General features: G+C 33.5%; 1 protein-coding gene across 20 annotated transcripts in view; it reads left to right on the plus strand.

The window, feature by feature from the left end:
* The window catches only part of LOC149555446 (uncharacterized), a 72930-nt gene that overhangs the window by 52966 nt on the left and 6224 nt on the right, over nt 1–13740 (plus strand). The gene's annotated exons all lie outside the window — the stretch shown is intronic.

The raw sequence follows: 13740 nt of genomic DNA on the forward strand, positions 1-13740 counted from the left end.
ATAGACCCATTTCTAAGCGAGCATGTTTACTAAATAAACAAATCTTATTGTGAGCTCCGGTTTGCATAGGATGATGGATCATAAACTCGATCCAATACATGATCGATATTTTGCAAGGAAGTATTGCACGATCTTCAAGAGAGGTATAATCTGAATGTACAAATTTGCATACTCAGTTTGATATAATAGTTTCAGATAATTAGAAGGATAATTGCTTGTGATATTAATGATAAGATAAATGCATGCACAGTTGCCATAATCAATATCTGATCCACGCTATCATATCTCAACACTGACGATCAGAGGATCAATATTCTCACCAAGCCCCTTGCCAGAGTGAAGTTTGTGCATTTTCGAGATCAGCTTGGGATTGTGGAGAATGAAGCCCTTGCTAAGAGGGAGTTTCAAAATTAGTGAACTCTAGAGATTTACTATAATACATTTTTCTTCATGAGAGACAAGTTTGAGGCATAAGCCTTTGTTAATGCATTCTTCTCTATAAGGGTGAAGTTTGAGGTGCAGGCCCTTGTTAATACATTCTTCTTGTGAGAGAGAAGTTTGAGGTGAAATCACTTGTTCCACTCTTTGGGAGTAGCCATGGTGGATCCATAGTTTAGCACTTGTGTTTATTCACCCTCATGGATTAGTCATGGTGAATGTCATGATGAGATGATGACATCATGTTGAGTGATTCTATGATGGGCACTTGTGCTCATTTGCATTTCCATATATGGGAGTAGTCATGATGGATCCACTTTTTGGGAGTAGCTATGGTGCATGTCACGTGAGAGACTCCATGACTTAGCACTTGTGTTTACTCATCCTCTAGGAGTAGCCATGGTGAATGCCATGATGAGATGACAACATCACATTGAGTGATAATGTGATGAGCACTTATATGTTCACTTGCATTACCATTCATGGAGTAGCCATCATGAACCCACCCATTGGGAGTAGCCATGGTGGATATCACTACATAACTCACATATCAAGATGGATTCCTCCCTAGCTAAGAGGGAGTGCTAATGTTATTTTAGCTATGGTCGGATTCCTTCAGGCTGACATAGATAACATAGAGGTTGTGATAGTGTAATTATTTATCATATAATAATTATATTGGCATTGTGATAATATAATTAATTATATGAGACATATAATTAATTATATTAGACATATAATTAATTAAATGAGACATTTATATATTAATTATATGAGACATTGGTATAATTGATGGGGCCAACTTGGAAGAGTGGTGATCCTTGGTGAAGGGGCACGATTGATAGGTATAAAGGAAGATTAAATCTGCCACTCTTAATTTTTGAAGATACACATGGAACATACACACAACTATAGATCAAATAAGAAAACTACATTATGTAGACGAGAAGTTCTCTGGGGAGATGATAGCTGAATATTGTCTATGGTTGGGGGGAAACAATGATTTGAGTCATTGCTTGTGGTTAATGAGCACTAAAAAAAACAATAATTGATGAAGAAGATTTGAAAAAGAGTTTTATGTCTTTTGTAATATGGATTGCTTTCCAAATCACTTAAGATTATGCAAGAAGGATCATGGTAAATATTTTTTATTCTTTGTTTAGTGGCTCGACGATCTATTCTAGGTCAAGAGCTAATGTTGTACTTCAAAAATTTTCATTCAAGGATTTTGCATTTCTTTGACTATGGTTCTACTTTGGGTCCGGAGCTAACTTCTACTTGTGGTAACTTGTAGTGTTTGAAGAAAGATTTTGAATACTTTCAAAAGTTGCGTTGATTCGGTGTAGATCTCCACACATCTTCTCCTATGCTTATACAATTTTGGTTAAAGTTCTTGGGCAACATTGCATCTACATTTACATCCTTTGGCCAACCTATTATATGATTTGGATAGCATATAAACAATCTTGGTGATCATTTGGTGTGAGAAAATTAAGAGATGCAACAATTTGATGATGAAAATGCAAAAACGAATAGGAAGGAATGTTGCATAAAAAATCCGTGGTTTGAATGTGGATAGTGTAGAGATGAAGACAAATTCAGATAAGTATTCAATTTAATGTTGTGTTTCTTACTTTGGAGAAGTGATCTTCAATTTGCAAGTCGTTTTTTGAACCTTGCTCTATTAGTAGTGAATCTTAGTTGCAAGTCCTGAGTAGCAAGCTCTTTGGATATGAGCGTAGCTCTTTGTAGTAAAAAATTATACAAATATTGTGAGATAGAGCTCACTGTGGCTTTTCACATTTTGGGTTTTCCACAATTTTTTTTGGTGTTCTTGTGTGTATGTTTTTACTGTTTTGGTTGGTTTCTTTCATGCATAATAAATGAATGAATAAATTAGACAAATTAATGGTTTTGGTCAAAGTTAAAGTGTGTTTAAGTTTGCTGATTCGGCCCCTCTCTCAGCATCTAAATGTGCCCAACATTTTGATGTTGTTAGATCTAGGAGACTTCGTATTTACTTTCTAAACCAAATAGAGTTGTGGCTCATGCTCTCTCCACCAGGTTGCCAGTTTTTGGTTTTTCCTTTTGGCACAATTTGTTTGAAAAAAAAAACCTACATCTAAAGGGGATTCCTTCATATTCCACTAGTTGCAACCAAATGCCACTTGCAGATTTCATACATATTATTGAAGGCACCTTCTTCATACCGATCTCAACTAGAATGCAAGCATAAATAGTGTGAAGGAAACTCAAGGAACCTTCATCCACCCCTAAAACTTACCCAAAGTATACCAACGACCTCAAAACAAGATTCAAACCAGTAATGTAGTGATAGGTGAGGATATCTTACCCATAATGGTAGCTTATCAAATGATTCAGTGGTAGAATTGAAAGTTGGAAAGTAGGGTTTCAACAACAATATGTATTGTTCTCCCAACTTGTTACATCCCCTATTTTGCTCAATTTTAAATTATTCTATATAGCCCTTGAGACTTCATGTGGACATGAATTGATTGGTGAAAATTGGTTATTTGTTATGGTTTCATGTGAAATTGAAGTATTGGTTATTCGTTATGATTACATGGGAATAAGAAATATTGGTTAATCGTTATGATGTCATATGAATTGGAAATGGTTAGTTGACATGGGTATTTGATTTCGTTAAATGATATGGGAAATAAGTTGTTACCATGGTAATTTTCTTTTGTAGGAACGTGACAAAGAGGGGGGGAAACATTGCTAGAGAGAGAATTGGGTATGGGGGCACCACCTACCATTGAGTTAACAGTTATGAGTCCTAAACCACCATGGCCAATGGAAAATGGACTAGGCAAGCAAGGGTATACCAAGTGATCACCATGAGCTAACCAGGTCAACATATTTAACAAGACAATAAAAGTATTCACTTGAGCTCAAACAAACTAAGAACAATTGTAATTAAGCCAATAGGCTTATATGTGGAGCTTTGCTCCCAGTTTTTGTAAATTTTTACCGGAAAATTGTCAACCCTTCTCTTTTTTTATATTTTTCTGATATGTTTGCTCATAATAAAACTTACTATTTTATTTTTCCACTTTTTAAATGTCACACTATACTCTATATTTATAATTTTGTTTCCAATTTCTTTTTTTCTCCTAGTTTCATGGATTTTAATTAGCTTTTATTTATAAAAAATAAATTGTTTCCTTCAAAAATTTGTGTTTTCAGCAAGAGTTAGGTTTGACATTTGTTGTAAGTGTTTTACAATTTTTTCTCAATTTGACTTTTACCATGGAAATTAAAGAGACAAATAAATATTACAAACACATTAACCATTTTCATGGGAATTATTTTAGGATAATTGAAAAAATATAAATAATATTTTGATATGGAAACCTATATATTTGTTCTCATTATTATTTTAATTAGTTTCTAAATTGAACAATCTAAATGAATTAATTGAGGAGATAAGAAATATTGCTTTTCATAAATTAAAATTTATTATAAATAAAATTTCTATCTAAATTAAAATATATTAATATGCTTATTATTCTTCTATTATACAAAATTTTAACAAAAAATTACATCCATATTTATTTCTAAAAAAAGTAATAGAATTTATTACCAAAATTTTAGTAGAACATAAAATAAAACATATTTTAAATATATAAAAAATACTTACTAATTATACTCTTTTTTCTAATCTTATTTTCCATTTTTAATATATTTACTAAACCTTTAATTCTGATAAAAACAAACTTTAAAAAACAAATTTAGTAAGTGAATGAACGTTTTCTTCTTAGATGATTGAAAATTCAACTCTTAAATTACAACCAACATATCTATATAAGTTATATTGTGTTCTATTTGAAAACATATATCACAATGTTATAATAAAATAATCATGAGATCTAGGTTTAAGAATAGTGCAAAAATATAAAAAATTATTTTGGTAGGGAACATATATAGTTATTCATATTATTATTTTAATTATTTTCAAAGGTAAACAATATAGATGAATTAATTGATGAGGTAAGGAAAATTGCTTTAACATATTCATAAATTAAAATTTAATATAAATTAAATTTCTATCTAAATTTAATTATACATGATATGCATATATTATTTTTCTTTTATTATAAAAAAATTTAACAACACATTTTATACATATTTATTTCCTAAAAAATTAATAGAACTTATTACCAAAACTTTAGAACTTTAATAGAACATAAGGTTGAATAAAGAATTGATTATAAACAAAATATTTAAATAAATAAAAACCACTTTTTTATCTCTAATATATTTACTAAACCTCTAATTCTAATAAAAACATATTTTTAAAAAATGCATATAATAAGTAATATACAACAAATGAATGTTTTCTTCTTAGATGATCCAATTTCAATTCTTAGATTACAATTAACATATTTATATAAGGCATATTGATGTCTACCTTATTTTTTAAAATATTAATAATTTTATTACTATTATAGTTAAACATTTATTCGATTTTTTTTTTGGATCGGTGAATGGCCAAGGCCATGATATTATATTATTCATGATAAAATAATTACAATAGCGTTCCACCGTTCAAACGGGCACTGGTAGGAAAAAAAAAAAAAAAAAATATTATTCTTAATAGAAAATAGTTATTAATAACCAAGGTTGCATGGGTACTCGGTGGAAAGCATCATAGCTAAGGACCTTGATTAAGATTCTGATTTTTTTTTTTGGTTTTTTATTTTTGTATTAGCTTGTTGTTTATCAAACTTAATACAATACCAAATCAGTTTGAAACTTTGATGCTCATTAACAGTAAACTTTATCACTGTTCAAGTCATAAGTTTATCATTTGCAATATGTCATTGTAATATGATTTAGGATTTTCTTATTCATGTTTAAAGTCTGCCTTCTTTGTTATGCATCTAAGCATTTATCATGTATTATTATTTCAAACATATAGCAAATCTGAAACTGAAAACAATACATTACATTTGCAAACTTTATCACTGTTTTTTTTTGAAAAACCATTCTCATGACTCATAATTTCAGATTTTTTATAAATATAAAAGTATAATTTTAAAATAAGTTTGACATACACAAGTACCTCCATCCCCTATTATGAAAAATACTTTAAATATTAAACATTCAGCAATAGCATATATATATATATAATAATTTGACTTATGGCTCATATTTTCAAATTTCTTGTTTTGAATGCTTAATGTCATGACTCATAACATATATTTTGATTTATATATTTTCTATAAAATATTAATTATATAGAAAAAATTAGGCATACACACCTACCCCCATCCCCTATTTTGAAAAATATGCATACCCGTACCCGTTCCAGTACCCGTTCCCGTTCCTATACCCACGTACCCGTGCAACCTTGTTAATAACAAATCGTAGAATTTTATGTTTAACTTATTAATAGTCTATTTATTATTTAACAATTTTTAGGGTGTGACATGTATATATTTCTATCAGCTTATTGTTGCATGTACACAAACATGCAACTGCTAATTTATAAAACATAAGGAGTAAAATTATTATTTCCTTCCTATGTGAATGTTTTGTTATTATTTTTCAACCTTGACAATGGTTTTAATATTATTTCATGTCATCAGCCTTTATATTTCAGCGGCTATATTTCTTTATATTCTTTATTGAGCCTTTATATTTGCGGTGGTTAATTTAATTATAGGAAGTTGCTATATGTTTTACTGATGGCTTTTGGTTGTAACTCATATTGCCACCTTCTTGCTTGTAACTAAGCATGCAATCAAAGAGACAAAAACTCTTTATATGCGATGACTTCTAATGCCAAACGATCACAATTTCATCCCTCACACATATTGTATCTGCAAATACCATCTGTTCTTGCATTCCATTTCACGTTCACAAGCACCTATCCGTTGCAATTCCATAACCGCATATAGCTGTTTGGTTACAGTATTGTGCATCATTATTTGTGAATACTTTCACACAGCAATGTGCAACATCATTTGTGATCACTTTTCATACAGTGTCGTGGGTCAATATTAGACTTGTTTCGCAATTACCAGCAAGTGCTACGGGCTGTACCAAACATATCAGCTTCCACCAGCACAAGAAGGCGATAATACTTTACCAGGTCATGCAATTTTTCTGTATTTCTATTCTTTACAATTTGCCACAAGGGGCTTAGAAAGCTTAGCTTGAATTGAGAGAAAAGCATTGATAATATAGATAGAGTCTAGCTTTGAATGGAATGTCATTTTTACTTAAGTCTGACTGGGCAAACATGCATAAGAATTTTGATAAATCGGTTACCTTCAGAAAGAATTTTCCTTTCAGAACTTGTTTAAAGAGATCCAATCATTGCAATGCTTATACAGGGACATCTTCAATATGTCCTATGGGATAAGAAATAGCATGCTCAGGAAGAGTCAAGAAAATAGCTATTAAGCATCACAAATCTTTTACATAAATGTTTGCCATAGCCTAGGCTGGGCAGAAAGTATTTGGCTATGATTATACAATGTTTTAGACAGCCATACTGAGCTTCATCGAAGATGACCAGCAAGGTCGAGATGAAGAGTGTGGACTGAAGATAAACAACGGGTTACCGCTGCGTGATAAGAGGAAGAAATCAGTAACTAATAAACAAACAAAAAATACAAGTAACCTAACAAACTGAGCCAGCTCATGGTAGTGCAATGTATAGGTCTCAAGTCAAGTGGTGGGTGATCCGGTACAAGTGCCCATGCAAATCCTTGGCCAAGTTAGGTTAGTGGCATGCTTGTTGCTGTGATCACTAGAGGTTAGGGTTGCTAGTAGTTGGTGGATAGGTTGACGGAAGGTATCCATAGCCTAGTTGGCTGCCTTGCAGACACTCTTAACACCAAGATGCTTAGTGGCAAGACAATGATCTCCCAAGCCTAATCCTAGGGTAGGGAGGGCCTTTCTTAGTTGAGATTGTGTGGGGATACTTAAGGGTTTGTGGTTGGAAGGTTAAGCCTCTGACAATGCTTCTTCTCTCCACCAGATGCCAAGACTTGCACAAGACAAGGTTATGATCTACATGCACGATATCTTCTTTTATCGGCTAGTTTTCTTTTATGATCTCGCATTTTCAGTTGATGTATGTTTAGATGGTTAATATAGTTAAATCAGTTACTCTTTTTCAATGGACTTGGATTCAGTTAATCTATTATAGCCATTGTTCTTTTTCATTTGAATATATGAATAGATGTTATAATTGTTTCATGTGAATTTGAAATGTTTATAAGGTGGTAGTTATAAATGTTCTTCATGTGATTCTGAAATGTAATGTTTATTTTGTTTATATTTAATAGATTTAATAGGAATGGAAATATAGCTTGTTACACAACTCTAGTGGTAATCATGCAAAATTGTCATCTTGCCTTGCTCATTATTAAAAATGATCACAAAGAAATCTCAAGACTTGGGAATGATTTGAACATCCCCTTCCATCATGGGCTTCCAAAACTCTGAAATCCATATGTGGAATCCCCCAAGGCTTGGTTAGGAGCCCTTAAATATCCCAATCCGGCCCAATTTGGCAAAATATGCTTTATTTTTTGCCACATCTCTTCTAGTGGCAACATCTAGACAAACAATTGGCTTGCCATTGGGTGGCTGAATACACTCTTTGCCTAATGCAATGTCAAAATCCCCGCTTCCTCTAGATACTCCTTAGTGCCTCGTTGACCATGGATACCCGTTCAATTGCTACATGACCTACCTTTTCCAATACCATTAGGTAAGGGTTTCTTTTTTACCCTAACACCCTCCAAACCACCCTTAACATTGGAAGGGAAAGAAACCCCTAAGTGTTGAAAAAAAACTTTTTGGACCATCATGGTTCTATCACCACCTCCACCATTCAATTGGTCCTTCCTACATTGCTCTTGGGCACCTTTTAAGTCCCTAAATGGAGTAGATCTCAACCTATTATCATATTGCGAGGCCCATAGTAGCTTTCACATCCTAAAGAGGGCTCTATGTGTTGAATCTTGGGAAATCTCATTGCTGGTAGCGCATCCTTACGCAAAAACTTAAAACCACTATCCATGCCATTGGCAGAGAAAACTTACTTATTTTGAAAGCCATTATGTCTTTCTTGTGGAGCCGACTACCAATGCTTAGGTCTCCCTTACAGAAAATGGCAAAAGGTAGTATCATTCCTAGGTGGCAAAACCCTAGTCGTATGGTAGGGAACAAGAGCTCCATAATGATATTGTTTTTGTTGAAAGTAACTTCTATTTGCAGTATTTTGGATGAGTAATTTCTTCCATCCTTTTTAGAGTTGAGGTGCAAGTCATCCCATTTATCATATACTTTTTAATACTTATTCTTCTTGTGAATGCTAATGTTCTATACTAGGTGTTCTTCCCTCATCTTTTGTAGTGATATATTTCTATTATTTTGGAGTATTTCAACCATATTTTCAGATTTAAGGCGCAGTGCTTCACTTTTTAGATTTATCTTACAATTTTTATAGTTGCGTCTCTAATGAATGTAAGTGTGTTATAAGTGGTATCTAATTAGATTATAAGCCAGTACTTTTATGTCATTGGAGGCTCGATAGAATAATTTATTTATTTCAATGAAGAAATTTTCTGAATTATGGGGAATTGTGTGGGTGATATCAAAATTATATGTTTCACCAGCTAGAAGAAGAATCACTGTAGGTGGAATAGGACAAGATTTTTCATGAAGATAACAAATCATCGTGTGTAGGATGATGACCTCCGTGAATATGGAGATGTGCTACATGTAGAATGGGATGATGATACACTGCATGTGGTGTAGTATGAGGATCTTCATGAATAGGATAGGGAGGAGCAGTGAAGTGCGAAACATAGAAGAAAGCAAAGGAAAGAGTAGGAATGAAGGAAGATATGGAAGACGAGAGTAGTGAATGAATCAAGTTTAAATCTTTGCATTGAAAATTCCTATTCTTCATTCATGATTAGAGTGATGTTTCTGTTGATACAATTATAGGAAGATTGAAATGAAAGTCACAATCATCATTGGAAGGATGTGCAATTTGCATAAATATAAAGGAAGGAAATTAGGCTAGGTGTATTTAAGGGCTTCTCTTTGCCCCATTTCACGGTGTCCAAATGCCTAACATGCAAATCTTACATTTCATTTGGATGAAAGGTTAAAAAAAGAATAACTCACTTGGAAGCTAGGTTATTGGGTTCAAATGTTGCCATCCAGGTTTGGGTCTGGGTCCTTCTCGAGTTCGGATTCATGTTGGGTCTAGGCAGGGTCCACACTACAGACCCTGCATGGACCTGTAGGGACTTGGGAGGACCATTAAGGACCCCGTAGGGACCCTCAAGGACCTGCGAGGACACCTGACCCTTGAGGCCAAAATGTATGTTAAAAGCACAAAAAGCTATATTTTCTTATTATTTTATTATGGTACAGCTCATACACACAAAAATATATATGGTTTCCAAATGCCTAACATGCAAATCCTACAATTCATCTGGATGAAAGTTTAAAAAAAGAATAACTCACTTGGAAGCTAGGTTATTGGGTTCAGACGTTGCCATCCAGGTTTGGGTCTGGGTCCTCCTCAGGTTTAGATTTGTGCTGGGTCCATGCCACAGACCCTGTACGGATCCAGAGGGACCTGGGAGGACCATTAAGGACTCCGCAGGGATCCTCAAGGACCCACGACCCTTGAGGCCAAAAAGTATGTTAAAAGCACAAAAAACTATATTTTCTTATTATTTTATTATGGTACAGCTCACACACACACACACATATATATGTATGTGAGCTGTACAATTTAATTTTCAATTATATCAAATTGCACTTTACTAATGGTACAGTCATACCATTTTGGCTGATTGCATCTCGTATTATTTTCAAGTAGAATTGCTGTTATATTTTCAGTATATACTGGCCCCTTTGAGCAAACTTGTGACCCAAACACTTGGTATGACAGGCTAATGAGTCTGTATAGGCAAGGAAAGATAACAACAACAATTCTACTTAAAATAATATAAGATGCAATCAACCAATATCATATAACAGTGCCATTAAAATGCTATAATTTGATATAATTTAAGTTAAATGGTACAACTCATAAAAATATATTTATATATTCAAGCCCACCATTAATAAAGTAAAATATGTAACATTAAATATCAATAGCAATTGAATTAATCAAAATCCAATACAAAGTTGATTTAAAATATCACACCATATTGAAAAACTGGAAACTGCATTGGCAGTCAAGCTTAGTCCTAAATATTGTTTCTCTTATATATACATATATATACACATACGACCCAAATGGGTTTTTTTTTTGCCCAAACCCATGAACTCTTACTGAGGAGGTTTTGGGAGGCCAAATGACACTGGATGATGTCTTTCCATATTTATAAATGCATAATTGACGACTTTTGAGTCTTGATGAATATCATAATTTCCACTTGTTATAATGTCATTTTCTATCCGATATTCCTTACCCATGTTTGAAAGTTTGAGCTCACTAGCATTTGGAACAGATCTTCCATGGGTGATGTTCTATTTTGTAGCTAAACTAAACATGGCTGTGTTTTAATGGAGACGAGTTATTTTTCTATTTTCTTAGTGGCCTTATTCTCACAAGGATTTTTATAGTTTGTTGTGTTAAAGAACACTTATGAGACAGTAAGGCCACAAGAACGGTGAGTTGTGGTTAGGTTTACATGGCCTCTTATATTAAAAAACCCTTTGTTTTTCATCCTTATCTTAAGCAATGAATGCAGTGATTTTGAAAAGTTGGACAATTTATGCAGACACAACAGTGTTTATAAAAGTAGATAGTGTTTGTTACAAAAACCAACTTTATGGTAGGTACGCCTCAAAAAGAATATTAAACAATAGCTGACCTAGAGCTTATTGGATAGTGGGTTTGACATAGAAAGGAAATTATTAATGTTAGGGAATAATTACTTGATTATACTGAGAAGCTTGGGTGGGAGCAGATAAATTAGTACAGTACAACTTTTACCAAGTTAAAACGTCATCAATCACAATAACATCATTTACTAAACATCAATAATTATAATTATGCAGATGAGAAAACCACAATAACACAATATTTATGTGGAAACCTGTGTAGGAGAAAACCACGGCAAACTGAAGTTAGTTTTAAACTCACGCACTTTACCATCATGCTGCAGGTATTGGTTGTCTGATAGATCCCAAAGAGTAGGTTTATGATCCTTACCGGTGCTCTCCTTATTTATAAGAAGGGTACCACATTTGCTCATTATTTCAACACTTACAAAGATATGCTAGACCGAAAAGAAATAGAGGCTGTGAAGCAGTTCAAGAAAGACAAAGGTATCTCAAAAGAAGATATTGAAGAAGCAAGACCAGAAGTGTTGGATGCTCTAGGACGGGCATTTGTTGCTAAGTCTATTCTAGATATAGATCCCCCCTTGGAAGATTTACTAATGATGAGGCTGCGTTTAGTAACAATGTAGTAGGGTCATTGGACTCATGATGACCCAAGTCCTATTTTGATTTCATCATTGGATTTGCTACTGGTGATAAACTCTCGCTGTAATATTTTCATATACTCAGCCTAGGATGTTGCTTTGGGTTCGGGCTTGAAGTACCGGTTAACTGATATGGCAAAATTTTGAAATGGGGTTTGGGTTTGTTAGTGTGTGTGTGTGTGTATATTTAGAGAGAAAGAGAGAGATGCCACACAGTATCATCAAAACAACAAAACACTATAAACTTGTGATCATAGCATTATATCTATTATCCCCTATCATTAATATTTATGACCCTCTAATAATCTTCTCTTGTAGGGTGAGTTCTATCTCCTCATGTTCCTTGAGGAAATCTTCATTGGGTAACCTTCATTTGCTTGGTGCTCACCATGTCATTCTCTAGCTGAGATTGATTTCTAGGAGCTATATCAGTCAAAGCTACACATTGTAAAGTGGTATATATTTGGTCTCCTGATGATTACATGTCCAAAATCTTCTTTTCTTTTTTAAGCCCTTTTTTGATTTGTAACTGCTCTTGTAACATTTGGTTCCAAATTGGAGACATCTTAGTTATCTAAGATGATGCTAGTGTTCTTCTGCACCTTCCTTTTGAAATTTAGGACTGATACTATTGTCTTTGATTTTCTTTACTGAAGGATCCATCTCCTTTTTTGATTTATCTACCATCTTTTCTATATGTTTTAACTTGTAGATCTTTCTTTTCCTTGGATTCACTTTCTTGGACTTGAGTCCCTACATCCTTTTAATCTGATATACGTAGTTTTTCTTCTTTGTGTGGGAACTTGTTTCCAATTGCATGCTTTTTTGGGGGATAATAAATTTCTCCAATCATTCTCAAAGTCTTCTTGAACTTATATGTTTGCACTTTACATGACGAGGATGGCATTCCCTGATAGATGTTCATATTCACAGCATCCGATACATCTGAACAATAAACTTTCATGATCCAGAGATTGGAACCATTATAATTTGCTATAATACTTTTTGGAAGAGAAATAGAGAAAGTTCCACACATTCTTGCATAAATATAAATACCTTTGTGATGAAAAGGCCAAGAGATTCAATGCTTGATCGCAAAAATTTGGCAATTGTTTTAATAACATGTTGGGATGAAAACTTCAGGGAGAGTGTACATTGTAGAAAGCATTTTTTTTGACGGTTTCAAGCCCACATGCCAGTGCTTCATTAGGAACCCAAAATCATGGTAGAAATATGAACCACCAATCACATTTCTATCTGATTGTTTGGCCAAAACAGCAATATAGTATCATTTAGCACTGTAACTTTTAAGGTCTTTATTATGTTATCAGTTCCTACAAGCTCAGAAATACAACTCTCCCTGAGTTAGCTGGATGCCAAGGAGTCTGCAAATCAAGATTCTTCCATGCGAAGAGTCCATGCTCTTTCAGAATTCACGGACATCAGTAATGATGAATGGGGAATCATCTGAAAATGACATGCATTGATTTGGACTATTTCTGAGCGAGTCCATTTTTTGCTTACTGCTAGCACTAGAAAAGCAATGCGTTGAAATGAATGAAGGGGGATATATCTTTCCCCACCTAGAAGCACAGATTAAAAACCAGAAGGAGGGATAAGTAAAAGCCAAGAATGCTGAGGACATTAGCAGAAGCAGAAAATCACAAAACCCTAGCAAAGTTTATTTCCTCATACTAAAATAATAACTAATAGCCATATTTCAGCAGGCATTTCAATTACCACAACCTTCATTTTCTATTTATTTTATCTTATTTGTTGAGATGCCTTTGACTATATC

Source organism: Cupressus sempervirens, chromosome 5 (genome assembly GCF_028749045.1).
Source record: "Cupressus sempervirens isolate cs-2001-9-10 chromosome 5, ASM2874904v1, whole genome shotgun sequence".
Taxonomy (NCBI): domain Eukaryota; kingdom Viridiplantae; phylum Streptophyta; class Pinopsida; order Cupressales; family Cupressaceae; genus Cupressus; species Cupressus sempervirens.